Source organism: Pongo pygmaeus, chromosome 3, assembly GCF_028885625.2.
Source record: "Pongo pygmaeus isolate AG05252 chromosome 3, NHGRI_mPonPyg2-v2.0_pri, whole genome shotgun sequence".
In the NCBI taxonomy this organism is placed as follows: Eukaryota; Metazoa; Chordata; class Mammalia; order Primates; family Hominidae; genus Pongo; species Pongo pygmaeus.
Genome location: NC_072376.2, coordinates 87489292 through 87501980, shown reverse-complemented (window position 1 = coordinate 87501980; position 12689 = coordinate 87489292).

The following is a 12689-nucleotide window of genomic DNA, read 5'->3' as shown; positions in this document are numbered from 1 at the left end:
AAACTTACAATCATGGTGAAAGGTGAATATGAAGGAGGTGCGTCTTACATGGCCAGAGCAGGAGGAAGAGAGCAAAGGGGGAGGTGCTACACAGTTTTAAAACAACCAGATCTCATGAGAACTCCTTCACAATCATGAAAACAGCAAGGGAGAAGTCCACTCCATGATCCAATCACCTCCCACCAGGCCCCTCCTCCAACATTGGAGAGTATAATTCATTCGACATGAGCTTTGGCTGGGGACACCAATCCAAACCATTATCAGGCACATTTTCTCCTCTCAGCTTTATCAGCAATAAAGGTGATATCTTGCTCTGTGCCTTATTCCTTGACTCTTCTAATTTGTTCAGAACTCAGCAGGGGAAGTTTGGTATATTAGTTTTCTATTGCTTCTGTAACCAGTTACTAGCAACTTAGTGGCTTAAAATGATATGAATTTGTTATGTTACAATTCTAGAGGTCAGAAAGCAAAATGGGTCTTACTGGGCTGAAATCAGGTGATTGCTGGCTGTATTCCTTCTAGAGGCTCTGGGGGAGGACAGACTCCTTTTCCTGGTCTTTTCCAGCTTCTAGAGGCTGCCCACATTCTTCTAGAGGCTACTCACATGGCCCCTTTTCTCACTTTCAAGTCCAACAGTGTGGCATCTTCAAATCTCTTGGATTCTGAGATTCTGCTTCTCCTTCCCATCTTTTTAGGACTCCTTTGATTACATTGGGCCCACCTAAATATTCCAGGATCATTTACCTAGGTCAAGATGCTTAGCAGAGTCCCTTTTGTCATGTAAGGTAAGATACTAACAAGTTTCAGGAATTAGAAAATGAATATCTTTTGGGTGGGGGGAGCATTATTCTGCCTTCCAACAAGGGCATTATGAATTGATCCCTCCTCAACTCCCTGATTGTAGTTTACTTATTGAAAGTCTGCCACCAACAAATGGACTCACTCAGATGACTAGTTAATTTTTTGTTTTTAAATATTTAGATGCAGCCCAGGATTGAGCTAGGCCCAAGGCAGAGCCCTGACTTCTGTTTCTTTGTCATTAGTTTTGCTTATAATTGTTCCGCTAAAGGTTCTTACTGCCATGCCATCTGACCAGGTTATATTCACTAAACTATGTAGGAAATTCGCAATGACTCAGGAAAGTCAGTGCTACTTGGTAGAGCTGCCACTTGTATGTGTTGCAAGTTAGATTGTTGACTTTCTTTTCTCTTTAATGACAATTTTTACTTACTTTCTTCTAGGTGCTGTAGACAGGAGTGAGATAAATGAAAAGTGTGTATGTGTATATATATATGTGTGTGTGTGAATATGCATGATTTATTTTATTTTATTTATTTTATTTTTCCATAACTTATTGGGTGTATGGGTATTATTTGGTTACATGAGTAAGTTCTTTGGTGGTGATTTGTAAAATTTTGGTGCACCCATCACCTGAGAAGTATACACTGCACCGTATTTGCAGTCTTTTATCCCTCTCTCCTGCCACTCTTCCCCCCAAGTCCCCAAAGTCCACTGTATCATATTTGTGCCTTTGCATCCTCGTAGCTTAGGTCCCACATATCAGTGAGAACATAACAATACTTGGTTTTCAATTCCCAAGTTACTTCACTTAGAATGATAATCTCCAATCTCATCCAGGTCACTGCAAATGCTGTTAATTCATTCCTTTTTATGGCTGTATGGTATTCCATTGCCTATATATACCAGAGTTCCTTTATCCACTTGTTGATTAATGGGCATTTGGGTTGGTTCCACGATTTTGCAATTGTGAATTGTGCTGCTATAAATATACACGTGCAAGTATCTTTTCTGAATAATGACTTCTTTTCCTCTGAGTAGATACCCAGCAGTGGGATTGCTGGATCAAATGGTAGTTCTACTTTTAGTTCTTTAAGGGATCTCCACACTGTTTTCCATAGCGGCTGTACTAGTTTACATTCCCACCAGCAGTGTAGAAGTGTTCCACGTTCACCACATCCATTCCAACATCTACTGTTTTTTGATTTTTTGATTGTAGTCATTCTTGCAGGAGTAAGGTGGTATCGCATTGAGATTTTCATTTGCATTTCCCTAATCATTACTGATGCTGAGGATTTTTTTTGTATGTTTGTTGGCCATTTGTGTATCTTCTTTGGAGAATTGTCTATTCATGCCCCTAGCCCACTTTTTGATGGGATTGTTTGCTTTTTTCTTATGGATTTCTTTGAGTTTGCTGTAGATTCTGGATATTAGTCATTTGTCAGATGTATAGATTGTGAAGATTTTCTCCCACTCTGTGGGTTGTCTGTTTACTCTGCTGACTGTTCCTTTTGCTGTGCCAAAGCTCTTTGGTTTAATTAAGTCCCAGGTATTTATTTTTATTGCATCTACTTTTGAGTTCTTTGTCGTGAAATCTTTGTCTAAGCCATTGTTGAGAAGGGCTTTTCCAATGTTATCTTGTAGAATTTTTATAGTTTCAGGTCTTAGGTTTAAGTCCTTAATCAATCTTGAGTTGATTTTTGTATAAGGTGAAAGGTGAGGATCCAGTTTCATTCTCCTACATGTGACTAGCCAATTATCTCAGCACCATTTTTTGAAAAGGGTGTCCTTCACTCACTTTATGCTTTTGTTTGCTTTGCTGAAGATCAGCTTGCTGTAAGTATTTGGCTTTATTTCTGGGTTCTCTCTTCTGTTCCATTGGTCTATGTGCCTATTTTTATGCCAGTACCATGCTCTTTTGGTGACTATGGCCTTATAGTATGGTTTGAAATCAGGTAGTGTCATGCCTCCAGATTTGTTCTTTTTGCTTAGTCTTGCTTTGGCTCTGCTGGCTCTTTTTTGGTTCCATATGAATGTTATGATTTTTTTTCTAGTTCTGTGAAGAATGATGGTGGTATTTTGATAGGAATTGCATTGAATTTGTAGATTGCTTTTAGCAGTATGGTCATTTTCACAATATTGAGTCTACCCGTCCATGAGCATGTGATGTGTTTCCATTTGTTTGTGTCATCTATTATTTCTTCCAGCAGTGTTTTGTAGTTTTCTTTGTAGAAGTCCTTCGACTCTTTGGTTAGGTATATTCCTAAGTATTTTTTTTTTTTTTTGTAGCTATTGTAAAATGGGTTGAGTTCTTGATTTGATTCTCTGCTTGGTCGCTGTTGGTGTACATAGAAAAGCTACTGATTTGTGTACATTAATCTTGTAACTGGAAACTTTGCCGAATTAATCAGTTCTAGGAGCTTTCTGGAGGAGTCCTTAGGGTTTTCAAGGTAAACGTTCATATCGTCAGTAAACAGTGACAGTTTGACTTCCTCTTTATCAATTTGGATGCCCTTTATTTCTTTCTCTTGTCTGATTGCTCTGGCTAGGACTTCCAGTACTATGCTGAAAAGGAGTGGTGAGAATGGGCATCCTTGTCTTGTTCCAGTTCTCAGAAGGAGTGCTTTCAACTTTTCCCCATTCAGTATTATGTTGGCTGTGGGTTTGTCATAGATGGCTTCTATTACATGAAGGTATGTCCCTTGGATGCTGATTTTAAAGAGTTTTAATCATATAAGGGATGCTGGATTTTGTCAAATGCTTTCTCTACATCTATTGAGATGAGCATGTGATTTTTGTTTTTAATTCTGTTTATGTGCTGTATCATATTTATTGACTTGAGTAAGTTAAACCATCCCTGCATCTGTGGTATGAAACCCACTTAATCATGGTAGATTATCTTTTCGATATGTTGTTGGATTCAGTTAGCTAGTAGTTTGTTAAGGATTTTAGTATCTATATTCATCAGGGATATTGGTCTGTACCTTTCTTTTTTGGTTATGTCCTTTCCTGGGTTTGGTATTAGGGTGATGCTGGCTTCATAGAATGAATTAGGGAGGGTTCCCTCTTTATCTTGTGGAATAGTGCCAAAAGGATTGGTATAAATTCTTCTTTGAATGTCTGGTAGAATTCTGCTGTGAATCTGTCTGGCCCTGGACTTTTTTTTGTTGGTAATTTCTTAATTACCATTTCAATCTCACTGGTTGTTATTGGTCTGTTCAGGGTATCTAATTCTTCCTGATTTAAGTTAGGAGGGTTGTATTTTTCCAAGAATTTATACATCTCTTCTAGGTTTTCTAGTTTATGTGCATAAAGGTATTCACAGCAGCCTTGAATGATCTTTTCTATTTCAGTGGTGTCGGTTGTAATATCTCCTGTTTTGTTTCTTAGTGAGGATATTTGGATTTTCTCTCTTCTTTTCTTGGTTAATCTTGCTAATATCAATTTTATTTATGTTTTCAAAGAACAAACTTTTTGTATCACTTATCTTTTGTATTCTTTTTTATTGTTTCAATTTCATTTAGTTCTGCTCTGATCTTGGTTATTTCCATTCTTCTGCTGGGTTTGAGCTTGGTTTGTTCTTGTTTCTCTAGTTACTTGAGGTGTGACCTTAGATTGTCTGTTTGTGCTCTTTCGGACTTTTTGATGTAGGTGTTTAGGGCTGTGAACTTTCCTCTTAGCACCGTCTTTGCTGTATCCCAGAGGTTTTGATACGTTGTGTCATTACTGTCATTCAGTTAGAAGAATTTTTTAATTTCCATTTTGATTTCGTCTTTGACCCAATGCTCATTCAGGAGCAAGTTATTTAATTTCCATGTATTTGCATGGTTTTGAAGGTTCCTTTTGGAGTTAATTTCCAGTGTTATTCTACTGTGGTCTGAGAGAGTGCTTGATATAATTTCAATTTTCTTAAATTTATTGAGGCTCATTTTATGGCCCATCATATGGTCTATCTTGGAGAAAACTCTATGCACTGTTGAATAGAATGTGCATTCTGCAGTTGTTAGATAAAATATTCTGTATATATCTGTTAAGTCCATTTGTTCCAAGGTGTTGTTTAAATCCATTGTTTTTTTGTTGACTTTGTGCCTTGATGACCTGTCTAGTGCTGTCAGTGGAGTACTAAAGTCCCCCACTATTATTGTATTGCTGTCTATTTCATTTCTTAGGTCTATTAGTAAGTTTTTAAATAAATTTGGGCGCTCCAGTGTTGGGTGCATAAATGTTTAGGATTGTCATATTTTCTTGTTGGACAAGGCCTTTTACCATTATATAATGTCCCTCTTTGTCTCTTTTAAACACTGTTGCTTTAAAGTTTGTTTTGCCTGATGTAAGAATAGCTACCCCTGCTCACTTTTGGTGTCCATTTGTATGAAATGCATTTTCCCACCCCTTTACTTTAAGTTTATGTGAGTCCTTATGTGTTAGGCAAGTCTCCTGAAGGCAACAGACAGTTGGTTGGTGAGTTCTTATCCATTCTGATGTTCTGTAACCTTTTTTTTTTTTTGAGATGGAGTCTCGCTTTGTTGCCCCGACTGGAGTGCAGTGGTGCGATCTCAGCTCACTGCAAGCTCTGCCTCCCAGGTTCATGCCATTCTCCTGCCTCAGCCTCCTGAGTAGCTGGGATTACAGGCACCTACCATCATGCCTAGCTAAATTTTTATATTTTTTTGTAGAGACAGGGTTTCACTGTGTTAGCCGGGATAGTCTTAATCTCCGGACCTCGTGATCCACCTGCCTCAGCCTCCCAGGGTGCTGGGATTACAGGCGTGAGACACTGAGCCTGGCTGATGTTCTGTAACTTTTAAGTGGACCATTTAGGCTATTTACATTCAATGTTAGTATTGAAATGTGAGGGACTGTTGCATTCATCATGCTCTTTTTTGCCTGCATACTTTTTTTTTTTTTGGTTTTTAATTTGCATTTTTATTTTATAGGTCCTGTGTGATTTATGCTTTGAAGAGGTTCTGTTTTGATGTGTTTTCAGGATTTGTTTCAAGATTTAGAGCTCCTTTTAGCAGTTCTTGTAGTGGTGGCTTGGTAATGGTGAATTCTTTCAGCACTTGTTTGTCTGAAAATGACTGTATCTTTCCTTATATATGATGCTTAAATTCTCTGGACACAAAATTCTTGGCTAATAATTGTTTTATTTGAGGAGGCTGAAGATAGGGCCCCAATCCCATTTAGCTTGTAAGGTTTCTGCTGAGAAATCTGCTGTTAATCTGATAGATTTTCTTTTACAGGTTGCCTGGTGCTTCTGTCTCACAGCTCTTAAGATTCTTTCCTTTATCTTAACTTTGGATAACCTGATGATGATGTGCATAGGCGAAAATCTTTTTGCAATGAATTTCCCAGGCGTTCTTTGTGCTTCTTGCATTTGGATGTTTAGGTTTCTAGCAAAGCTGGGGAAATTTTCCTCTATTATTCCCCCAAATATGTTTTCCAAGCTTTTAGAATTGTCTTCTTCCTCAGGAACACTGGTTATTCTTAGGTTTGGTCATTTAACATAATCACAGACTTCTTGGAGGCTTTGTTCACATTTTCTTATTCTTTTTTCTTTGTCTTTGTTGGATTGGGTTAATTCAAAGACCTTGTCTTTGAGCTCTGAATTTCTTTCTTCTACTTGTTCAATTCTATTGCTGAGACTTTCCAGAACATTTCACATTTCTTAAAGTATTTCCAAGGTTTCCTGAATTTTTGATTGTTTTTTCTTTAAGCTATCTATTTCCTTGAGTAGTTCTCCTTTCGTGTCTTGTATCATTTTTTGGATTTCCTTGCAGTGGGCTTTGTCTTTCTCTGGTCCCTCCCTGATTAGCTTAATAACTAACCTCTGGAATTCTTTTTCAGGTAAATCAGGGATTTCTTCTTGGTTTGGATCCATTGCTCGTGAACTAGTGTGATTTTGGAGGGGTGTTGAAGAGCCTTGTTTTGTCATATTACCAGGGTTGGTTTTCTGGTTCCTTTACATTTGGGTAGGCTCTGTCAGAGGGAAGGTCTAGGGCTGAAGGCTGTTGTTCAGATTCTTTTGTTCCACAGGGTGTTCCCTTGATGTAGTACTCTCCCCTTTTCTTATGGATGTGGCTTCCTGTGAGCTAAACTGCAATGATTGTTGTCTCTCTTCTAGGTCTAGCCACCCAGCAAGTCTACCCGGCTCCAGGCTGGTACTGGGGGTTGTCTGCACTGAGTCCTGTGGTGTGAACTGTCTATAAGTCTGTCAGCCATGGATATCAGTGCCTGTTCTAGTAGAGGTGTCAGAGGGTGCAATGGACTCCTTGAGGGGCCTTAGCTTTGGTGGCTTAATGCTCTATTTTTGTGCTGTTGGCCTTCTGCCAAGAGGTGGTGCTTTCCAGAAAGCATCAGCTGTACTAGTGTGGAGAGGGACCACGGGTGGGTGGTGCCCTAGAATGCTCAAGATTATATGCCCTTTGTCTTCCACTACCATGGTGGATAGGGAAGGACCATCAGGTAGGGGTGGGGCTAGGTGTGTCTGAGCTCAGACTCTCCTTGGGTGGGTCTTGCTGTGGCTGCTGTGAGGGATGGAGGTGAGATTTTCAGAGCACTGGAGTTGTGTATCTAGGAGGATTATGGCTGCCTCTGCTGAGTCATGCAGGTTGTCAGGGAAGTGGGGCAAAGCTGGCAGTTACAGGTCTCACCCAGCTCCCATGCAAAACGAAGGGCCAGTCTCACTCCCACTGTACTCCTAGGAACATCCCTGTGTCTGTTTCCAGGCTGAGGGTGAGACAGGCTTGAAAACTTTCTCGAGGCTATCCACCTCCCAGCTGCAAAAGAAAAGGACTTTAGTTCTTCCCCCGCCTGTGAAGTCTGCACTCTGGATTTGCACCCTCCCCTGAGTTCTGGCCAGGAGGCAGTCCACCCCATTCAAATTGTTACCAAGTTCAGCTAGAGAATTCCTTCTCCCTGTGGAGTTTCACCCGCTGCTCCTCTGGCCACCCTCCTGATGCATTCCTGTGGTGTCAGGCAGGAATGGGCTGCCTGGGGACCCAGCAAGCCCCCAGGGCCTTTTTGCTGCTTCCCCTACCCCTGTATTTTCCTTGGCTAACTTGACTCAGCTCCATGTAAAGTTGGAAACTTCTCCCACAAACAGACCTTCAGCTTCTCCAGTGGTGGTGTGTGTTCAGCAGAGGAGAGTCTCTGTTTCCCACTTCCCTAGCTGGGGCACTCACAGTATTTGGGGTGTCTCCTGGGTCCTGTAGGAGCAGTTCTCTTCTTTCAGAGGGTCTCTGGGTGCTCTTGAAATTGGTGGTTTGTTCTTGCAGTACATCTGGAGCTAAAATTCACAATGCGAAACGCCACATGCTGCTCTGTCTGGAGCTGCAATCTAGTCCTGCCTCCTGTCTGCCATGGAATATGCACGATTTTTGAAGTAAGGATATTTATCATGTTTAGCATGTTATTTGCATAAATAAAAGGGAACAAACTGCCAATATCCAAGACAATGAGAAAAAGACCTTGAAGGCATTTTGGAAATCTTTGTAGTAGCCCCTGTCATCACAGGCATAGAGGTCTAGGAAGAAAGAATGGTTTCATGGGCCAGGCATAGGACCTCACTGCCCTGTGCAGCCTCAGTACACTGCTTCCTGCATCCCACCCAATCTGGCTCCAGCCTCGGTTGAAAGGGCCCCATATATAGCTTGAGGGGCATTCTGAATTGCACCACAGTAAGCCTTGGTGGCTTCCCTGTGGTGTTAAGCCTGTAGGTGCACAGAGTGAAGCCTTGGCAGCCTCTGCCTAGATTTCAAAGGATATATGAAAAAGCCTGGGTGCCCAGGTAGAAGCCTGCTCCATGGGTAGAGCCCTCACAGAGAACCTCTACTAGGGCAATGTGGAGGGGAAATGTGGGGTTGGAGCTGCCACACAGAGTCCCCAATAGGGCACTTTCTAGTGGAGCTGTGGGAATTGGGCCACTGCCCTCCAGATCCCAGAATGGTAGATCCATCAACAGCCTGTGCCCTGAGACTGGAAAAGCTGCAGACACTCAACTACAGCTGTGAGAGTAGCCTTGGGTGCTGAACCCTGCAAAGCCACAGGGGTGGAGTTGCCAAAGGCCTTGGGAACCCACTTCTCTTATCAGTTGCCCTGGACATGGGACATAGAGTTAAAGAAGATTATTTTGGAGCTTTAATGTTTAGTGACTGCTGTGTTTCAGTTTTGTGTGAGGCCTGTAGCCCCTTTCTTTTAGCCAATTTCTCCCTTTTGGAACAGGAATGTTTACCCAGTGCCTATAACACCATTGTATCTTGGAAGTTAATAACTTGTGTTTGATTTTACAGGCTTATATGTGAAAGAAACTTGGCTTGAGTCTCAGATAGAACTTAGGACTTGGGAGATCTCAGTTAATGTTGGAATGAGTTAAGACTTTAGGGGACTATTGAGAACGTATGGTTGTGTTTTGCAATGTGAGAAGGACATGAGATTTGGGAGGGAACAAGGTGGAACGATATTATTTGGATATCTTTCCCTACTGAAATCTCATTTTGAAACGTAATCCCCAATGTTAGAGGTGGGGCCTGGTGGGAAGTGTTTGGATCACGGGGGTTGATCCCTCACGAATGGCTTGGGCTATCTCCTTGGTAATAAGTGAGCTCTTGCTCTGAGTTCACATGAGATGTGCTCATTTAAAAGTGTGTGGCACCTTCCCCCCAACCCTCTCACTCTCACTCTTGCTTTTGCTATGTGACATGCCTCTTCATGCTTCACCTTCTGCCATTAGTAAAAGCTGCTTGAGATCTTCGTAGAAACCAAGCAGATGTCAGCGTATCATGCTTCTTACAAAGCCTGTAGAACCATGGGCCAATTAAACCTCTTTTCTTTATAAATTACCCTATCTCAGGTATTTTTTTATAGTAGTGCAAGAATGGCCTAATACACCATGTCCCTCCTTCTAGGAGCTGGAATGTTCTGACTCCTAACTGCAGTGTGGCTCCACAGCCTCTCCTATCCTACAAAGAGTCAGATGAGTTAGGCTGGTCAGAATGGAACATTGAACAGTCAGTGTGAGGAATTGGGCCAGGGCAGTAGATTAATCAATAAGTTTTCCATAAAAGAGAGAGCTATGAATAGTGATAGGAGGATAGGGGATGTGGCCGTAAGGAGCAGATGGCCCAAGGGAAAGTGTTATGAAGGGTCTCACCCTGAGGCTGGGGTGAGCCAGGAGAAATGGTGCCACCTAAGATTAGCTAGTAAGGACAGGATACCAGAAGGGCCACTACTGAAGGTGATGCAAGAATGGGTTGCCAAGGTGAGGGGTGAGGGAGGTGGTTGAAAGGATATACATGTGTCAGATGGTTGAGGCAAAGAGGAGATGTTACTGACTGGGGAACTTAAACACCAATTATTGAGTGATTCTGGACTTTGCCATGAGTGATGTTTGCGTGTCACTCCATTTCCCGGGTGCCTGATGCCTATCTGAGAGGTGGGGCTGATGTTGAAATGAGCTATGGTAGACTGACTAGGAAAATGAATGCAGTTCATTCAGAGAATGCTCCCTTCCCGGAGCAAGGATATCTGATGTAGACTATTAAGTTCTTTCCTATTTGGTGTTGTAACAACGCTTTATTTTCAGCAAAGCCTTGAAAAGTGAGGAAGATACAGAATCCATGCTTGGGGGAAATGTGGCAGGAGATGGCAGCATGGACAAGCGCCATGGGCTTGGCCCCAAAGTGATGGGGACTTAAGCTGGCTGTGAAAGGAAGCAGGCAATCAGAGGAGACTGTTACTCTCCCTCACTGTCCCAAATCTTTGAAAATGTAAAGGATGCTCCTGAATTTTCTACAATTTTGGGGGATGTGAGCACAGTTATTTTGTTTGCATAATAATGAGAAGGATGTTTCCATAAGGTGGAGTGCTTGGGGGATTTGAATTATATTACTAATTCTATAAGAATAATGAAGTGGATATTAAAAACCAGTGTTTTAATACAGCATAACTGCTTACCTCTAATTAATTGTGAAATGTAATAATGTGGTAAAATTATAAATCTTACTAGCTTTAAGCGGGTCCCCTGACCATAACTGAAAAGGTATGAGCATCAAAGAGAATAATAAAAATCAAGAATTACAACATATTGAACTTTAAAGGAATTGTTAAGTTCCACAGTGATTTTTTAAAATGGTTGAAGGTGAAAAAAAAGCTTTGTTTTACAAAAGAATGGCAACTAATACATGTGGTGGGAATGATTGCATTAGAAAATCATAATTTTGCCACCAACACTGTAATAGTCAATATAGGGAAGACTCATTCATGGATACATAAATCAATAGGTGAAAAGTTGTCAGGGAAAAATATTCACATAATCTCAAAGGATCATTTATTATTTTATTTATTATAAGGGGAAAAAGGCATCTTTACAATAAAGAAATATGGCAAATTCCTTTTTAACCAAATGATCAAACTTAGCATCATAAAAAATGAGACATTATCTGCCTCCTAATGTGATGTACTGTATTCAACATTACTTGTATAATGCTGTCAAAATCTTGCCAGAAATGTTTAACCTGAATTAAATCATAGGGAAATTATCAGGCAAATCCAGGTTGTGGAATATTTTACAAAACAACTGACTTTTCAAAAATGCCAATATGATAAAAGAACAAAAAGGCGGGGAGCTCAGGGGGTTGATACGAAGAACTGTTTTGGATGAAAGGAAACTAGAAAGATGTGGCAACAAAATGCAATGTGTCATTTTCGATTGAGTCCTGGAATTACAGAAAGAAAAACAGATTTAAAGACTTTATTGGACCAATCAGAAAAGTTTGAACATGGACTATATATCTGATGATATTGTATCGAAGTTAAATACTTCGAGTATAATAATAGTATTGTGCTTATGTAGGACAATGCTCCTATTATTGAAAGATCAGTGAGGAAATATTTAGGGTGGAAGTATAACATCTGCAATTTTTTTCAAATGGTACTACATGTACACACACCCATACACATACACACATCGAGAGAGTGAGATAAAACTAAGATGACAAAATGTTTAAAACAGGGTAATCTAGAAGAAATGTATATGGATGACTTTTATTCTATTCATTCAATTTTTCATAAGGTTGAAATATTTCAAAATAATAGTCAGGTAGTATCCAGAGTAGGCTATCTGAAACCAGGTGGTTTCAATAAATTATCAAGACACAATACTAGTGTCCTGTCAAAAATATTCCTGTAATTCCTATTCCACCAGAGTGTCCTGACAGGTATTCTATTACATGTCAGTACCACCAAAGGGGAAAGTATAGCAAATGAATTAGTTATTGTCTGCAGACACTTGCTGTTATGGCTGGTTTGCAAACGCTTGGATTAGAAGGTTTAGAAAAAGAATAAATAAACAAAATTTCATGAGCTTATCCTAGTTGACAGCCCCAGCTGCTACAGGCCTAACCCTAATGAGATGTGGGGCAGGCTGCAGTGGTGACAGCTACTGCACAAGGTCCTATTTGTGTCAGAAAGACAGGTTTCATGCTTTGAGGGGGCGGCACTAAACATGCATACCAAAGAAAGGCAGCAAGAGAGAACTAAACAGAAAACCAATCAAGTTGAATAATCTCGATATAATAGATAAATTACTATTTTTGTACTTTACCAAGATCTGTATTCTTTCTGTGATATAGATTCTGAGTAAAGACAGTTTAAAGAGTTAGGGTTTTTTTTCCCCCTTCACTGGGAAAGACTTTATCTGGACTTCATTTTTACACATACCATGAAAGCCAATTGAGAAAATAATGAAGAAATGCAAAGTAAGTGAGTGTTTTTTATGTTGACTGTTATAATTTTATGTAATAAACTGCCCTATACAAAAGTTCCTTGAGAGCTGTTGTAATCCAGAAAAGTATCACTTACTGTGCTTCCTTATGACTCATACGGGAAATCTG